Source organism: Rattus rattus, chromosome 1 (genome assembly GCF_011064425.1).
Source record: "Rattus rattus isolate New Zealand chromosome 1, Rrattus_CSIRO_v1, whole genome shotgun sequence".
Classification (NCBI taxonomy): Eukaryota; Metazoa; Chordata; class Mammalia; order Rodentia; family Muridae; genus Rattus; species Rattus rattus.
In genome coordinates, this window is record NC_046154.1 from 59,806,444 (window position 1) to 59,812,858 (window position 6,415).

Sequence of the window (6,415 nt, forward strand, 5' to 3'; positions counted from 1 at the left end):
GCTTTATTTTATTAAACTTAGAATATTAGGGAAATATTTGGCATAAAACTACAATTTAGTGAGCCTCTAAGAGATTATCTACCACGATATAATGTAAAGTGAACATCTGGCCCCTGATGTATTTCAAGAGATAACTTAGGCAAGGCTCAAGTGAATTTGCTATCTCATTTTGAATTGGGGCCATGAGTGGGAAATGACAATTACTCAGTGACCCCAGCACCTGAAACTATCAAAATCACCATAATTTGATCCTCACAGAGACAACATATTCAGGCTTAATAAATATTGAGAACATGTTTGAAATTTAACATATGTTCAGTTTCTGTGGATACATGAATATAGTCATGAGTTTTTCTCAGATATTATTATTATCAGTATATTGCGCTTTTTTATGCTAGAGACCCAACTGAAACTCCTAAGTATGATAATTCTGAAAAAGTGCAAGCTTTTCTAAAGAAAGCAGTAAGATACATACACTACTGATTTCCAACAGATTTCCACATTCCTTGCCTTTTGCAACCAAGACTTGTACTGTTACTGTTGTATACAGTGACTAGGAGTAAGGATCTCCTTCACTCTCTCTCTATGCTACAGAGCAGAACAGGTGTGAAATGGAGCTAGTTTAGCCTGTCAAGTCATCGTAGAACAATGGTTCTCAATCTTTCCTCAGTCCTTCTTCCTTCCTTCCTTCCTTTCTTTCTTTCTTTCTTCCTTCCCTTCTTCTTCCTTCTTCCTTCCTTTCTTTCTTTCTTTCTTTCTTTCTTCCTTCCTTCCTTCTCTTCTTTCCTTTCTTCCTTCTTTCTTTCTTTCTTTATCTTATCTTTATCTTTTCTTTTCTTTTTATTTTATTTATCCTGTTATCAACTCCCTCCCTCCCAGTACACACACACACGCACACACACACACATATCCTCCCCCTATTCTTCCTTCTCTTCTGAGGAGGAAGAGCCCTCCACTCCCCAGAGGTATCAGCAATACTCCCCTTGTACATCAAATCAATGCAGGACTAGGTGCATCCTTTCCCACTGAAACCAGACAAGGTGCCCCAATTAGGGGAACAGGATCCACAGGCAGGCAGGCAGGCAGGCAAGGGTCCAGGGATAGTCCACACTCCAGTTATTGGAGCTGCATAAAGACCAAGCTGCATATCTACTACACGTGTGCAGGGGCCTAGGACCAGCTTGTGCTTGCTCTTGTTGGTAGTTCAGTCTCTGAGAGTTTCTAAGGGTCCAGGTTAGTTGTCTCAGTTGGTCTTCCTTTAGACCTTCTATCCTCTTCAGGTCCCCTAATCCTTCCTCTAACCTTTCCATAAGACTTCCTGAGCTCCATCTAAGGTTTGTCTGTGGGTCTTTGCATCCCTTTCCATTGACTGCTGTGTAGTCTCTCAGAGGACACTTAGCCTAAGCTCCTGTCTGTAAGCATAACAAAGTATCACTTAATAGTGTCCGGTTTCAGTGCTTGCCCATGGAATTGGTCTCAATTCGGACCAGTCGTTGGTTGGCCATTCCCTCTGTCTCTGCTCTCATTGTCCTTGCACATCTTGTAGGTACTTTTGGGATTGAAGGTTTTGTGGGTGGCTGTCCTCTGGGAATCTTTCCTGGCTCCAGGAAGTGGCCAATTTAGGATTTATATCTGCCACTGATAGGAGTCTTACCTACAGTCACCCCATAGACACCCTGTTCCCCCATCCTAGGTCTCCGGCAGGCCCTAGAAATTGCCCCCCCCCCCACACACACACTGAAATCTCTTCTCCCTCCTCTGCACTCCACATACTTAATATACGGTTTATTTCCATGCCTCCCCTCCCCTTCCCCTCTTCCACACAGATTCCTCCATCCATCTACCTTCAGTATCTATTTTATTTCCCTATCTGAGTGATATTCAACCATCTTCCCTTGTGCCTTCCTTGTTATTTGGCTTCTTTGTGTATGTTGATTATAGTGTAGTTATCCTGTACTTTACGGCGAATAGCTCCTTATAAGTGATTATATACCAGTCATATCCTTTTACATATGAGATTATCTCACTTAGGATGATATTTTTTAGTTCCATCCATTTGCTAGCAAAATTGATGATGCCCTTGTTTTTAACATCTGAATAGTATTCCATTGTGTAAATGAACCACATTTTTTTATCTATTCTTCTGTGGAGGAACATCTAGGCTGTTTCTGGTTTCTGGCTCTTACAAAAAAGCTGCTATGAATATAGTTGAACAAGGGGTATAACTGGGTCTTGAGGCAGAATTATTACCAATTTTCTAAGAAACTGCCAAGTTGATTTCTAGAATGCTTGTACAGCTATGGAGGAGCGTTCCCCTTTCTCCACATCCTTGCTGTCACATGCTGTCTCTTCAGTTTCTGATAGATATAAGGTGGAATCTCAGAATTGTTTTGATTTGTGTATCCCTGATGACTAAGGATGTTGAACATTTCTTAAAGTGCTTTTCACCCTTTAGAGATTCCTCTGTTGAGAATTCTCTGCTTAGCATTGTACCCATTTTTAAATTGGGATTTTGGTTTGTTGGTGCCTGCTTGAGTTCTTTATATATTTTGAATATTAGACCTCTGTTAAATGTATGGTTGGTGAAGATCCTTTCCCAATCTGTAGGCTATCATTTTGTCCAATTGATGGTCTCCTTTGACTTACAGAAGATTTTCAGTTTCATGAGATCTTAGTTATTAATTGTTGTTCTTAGTGCCTGAGCTAATGGTTCTCTGTTCAGGAACTTGTCTCTTGTATCAATGGGTTTAAGGCTATCCCCCACTTTGTTTTAGTAGAATTAGTATAGGTTTATTATTTTTTTATTCAGTTTCTGTCTTGATGGCCTATATATTGGTAGGAGTAGGGTGTTGGTCTCCCACTATTAATGTGTGAGGTTCTGCATATGACTTATTTCTTTTATGAATGTGGGTAACCTTGCACTTGGACATAAATGCTCAGAATTGAGATCTCTTCTTAGTGGATTTTTTTTTTTTTTGATGAGTATGAAGTCTCCCTATCTCTTTTGATTACTTTTGGTTAAAAGTCTATTATATTAGACATTAGAATGGCTACTCCAGCTTTTTTCTTGGATCCACTTACTTGTCCTTTACTCTGAAGAAATGTCAATCATTTGTTGATGAGATGTATATACAGAAGAAAGATGAATTCTGTTTACCTATCCTTTGTGTTAGCCTGTCTTTTTATTAGGGAATTGAGTCCATTTCTGTTAATAGATATTAATGACCAATGATTGCTAATTCCTGTTATTTTTATGTTACTGATGGTATTGTATATGTATGTGTGTGTTTGTGTGTGTGTGTGTGTGTGTGTGTGTGTGTGTGTGTGTAGGGAGCAGCGCGGTAAAACAAAGATGGCGCCGACATCCAGTCCCGTCTGGTAGTAAATGACTTATCGCGCATGCGCAGGTTTGTCCCCTTGCCAGGGCGGCCGTAGGATAATGAGGTGATCCGGGGCCCACCTGTGGTGAACAACGGTACTGCACATGCGTGGGTTTTGTGCCTGGCGCCAGTTGGCTGGGATGTTAATATGCTAATGATGGATTCATGCTCTGCCAATCCCTGAAGGACAATTAGCATAGTCTCAGCCTGCTGTGTATATAAGGCAAGCGCTTTTGCCGCTCGAGGTCCCCGTATCAGCAATGAGGTAGTCCAGCAATAAAGGCTGTTGAGAAGAATCCGACCGTGTTGCATCTTCCTTGCCGGCCGAGGTGGGCATGACGTGTGTGTGTGTGTGTGTGTGTGTGTGTGTGTGTGTGTGTGTGTCTTCTTTTGGTTTTATTGGTGTGAAATTATTTCTTTTTTCTGTTTTCTTGAATGAAAACAGTCTCATTGGGGTGGAGTTTTCCTTCTAATACCTTATGTAGTGCTGGGATAGTGGAAAGATATTGTCTAAATTTGGTTTTGTCGTGCAATATCTTTATTTCTCTATCTCTGATGATTGAATATGTTGCTGGATATAGGATTCTGTGATGACATCTGTGTTTTCTTAGGCTCTGCAATACGTCTGTCCAGAACCTTCTAGATTTTAGAGTCTCTGTTGAAAAGTTGGGTAAAATTCTGATGGTTCTGACTTTATATGTTATTTTGGCCTTTTCCCCTTACACCTTTCTTTGTATTTGTATTTGGTGTTTTGATTATTATGTGGTAAGAGGATTTTCTTTTCTGATCCAATCTATTTGGTGATCTGTAAGCCTGCTGACCATTTATAGGTATCTCTTTCTTTAGATTAGGGAAGTTTTCTTCTATAATTTTATTGAAGATGTTTTCTGGCCCTTTAAGCTGAGAATCTTCTGCTTCTTCTGTTTTTGTTACTCTTAGGTACTTTGATGTGTCCCAAATGGCCCAGATGTTTTGTGCTAGAAACTTATTAATTTTAGCATTATTTTATTTGAGTGATGGAGCAATTTCTTCTATCATATCTTCTATGCCTGAGATTCTCTCTTCCATCTTGTATTATATTGATGATATTCATGTCTGTAGTTTCTGTTCTCTTTCCTAGGTTTTCCACCTCCAAGTTTGCCCCAGTGTGTGTGTGTGTGTGTGTGTGTGTGTGTGTGTGTGTGTGTGTGTGTTTATATTTTGCCTTTATTTCTATTTTCAGGCCTCAGACTGTTTTATTCATATCCTTTGCCTGTTTGATTTTATTTTCCTGTATTTCTTCATATTAATTTGCTTCCTGTTTTAATGACTATACCTATTTGTCTGTATTTTCCTGTTCTTTCTTAAGGGATTTATTTATTTTCTCTTTAAAGATCTCTATCATATTATACGATTGAATTTGTGGTCATCTTCTTGTGCTTCAGTTTTGTTAGGATATCCAGGTCTTGCTTTAGCAGGGTTGCAGGTCTCTGGTATTGCCATATTGCCCTGACTCTTGTTGATTGTGTTGTCACACTGTCTTTTATGCATCTGTTTTCCCCAAGTGTTGGCCGGATTATCCTGATGGCAGTAGGACTTCTTGGGAAGGCAGGGGGAGTTGTGGGTCAGATAATGGAGGTCAGGGTACCAGACTCTGCCTCCTGGGCCTTAGGTGGACCAGACTGGTAAGGTATTGGTGGGGCAATGTTCCAAGAAAAAATAAGGGGTGATTCATGAGTTTGCCTTTCATCCTTGCACAGGGACAATGCTAATGTTCCCTATATTATTCCAATATTAGTATATGTACTGCCAAAGCCATCAGAGTACTAAAGCTTTCTAATGTTGTAACGTTTTATTATATTTCTTCATGTTGTGGTAACCCGAACCATAAGATTATTTTTGTTACTTCTTCATAACTGTAATTCTGCTACTGTTATGAATCATAATGTAAACATATGATATGCAGAATATTTGTCATGTGACCCCTGTGAAAGAGTCATTTGAGAGTGATGACCTTCAGGTATTACTGCTATCTTAGGATATTTGTGTTTTTTTTTTCTGGTGTTTGGTTCTTTCACTTATGAATTATATTTTTCTTTAATGACATCTCTTTCAGATTCTAGGTGAGTTTATATACATGTGTACATCAGATTTGAGTCACAATTTATTTTCAAGAGGCAAATTGGTACAACTTTTTTCCTTAAAGATACTTTATGATTTTAGCATTGTGACAGTACAATGGTTCTAAGTTTTCTGAAATAGACACTGTGAGTACAACAATCCCATGGGACAATAGATAATTTCTTAGAAATATTTTTTACCAAGAATATAGTTTATAGTCTATAGCAATGATACTGGTACCAGGCTCTGTAAGGTCCTGAGTTGAAAGAGAAAAAGCACAAAATCACAAATAAAAAATTAAGGAAGAGTTGTATTAAGGGAAGCATCCTCATAAAAATCTGCTTTGGATTGGAACTATAGCTCAAAGTTGAGAAATTTGGTCATTTTTGGCAAAGTTTTTGGTTTATTTCTCAGAACCACATATGCCCATATACACAGAAGTGTAAAATATTTCCTTCTATATATAATATGTACTTACTTGGTGTGGGTTTGTGGTTGTGGTAGAGATGATGGGATAAATATAGTTGGCTAAAACCTTTGTATGTTAATATTACCATGTTTTGTTGTGATAGTCAGTGTTAGAATAGATAAATATAAGCACTGAAAAAAGGTAATTCATAGACCACAGTCAAATGTCTTTCAGTAGTAAATAGCAGCATCTTTTGACATTGAGGATTCTAATGGTATTGGCAACGTTAAGAATGGACAGTTGTTTCCTGGTGCTTAACCATCGCCTATAATAGGCTAGGGAACATAAACTGAATCACAGGTGTCCTCTTTTTTTCCAACACAGTGAGAGAATGTTCCCAATGTTTAAACACATTCATATTTCCAGTTATGCAAATCCAAGTATAGAAGCATTCAATAGGTTTTGTGGTGACATAACTCCCATCTTTGTGGAATGAAAGCACTATCTTTGTGGGAAGTAAACATTG

General features: G+C 38.6%; 1 non-coding gene across 1 annotated transcript; it reads right to left on the bottom strand.

Annotated features, from left to right (window-relative positions):
* Positions 1–5,074: 5,074 nt before the first annotated feature.
* On the bottom strand, positions 5,075–5,186 carry LOC116890365. Its single transcript, XR_004386583.1, has one exon. It is a non-coding gene; the product is annotated as a U6 spliceosomal RNA (small nuclear RNA).
* Positions 5,187–6,415: the final 1,229 nt, after the last annotated feature.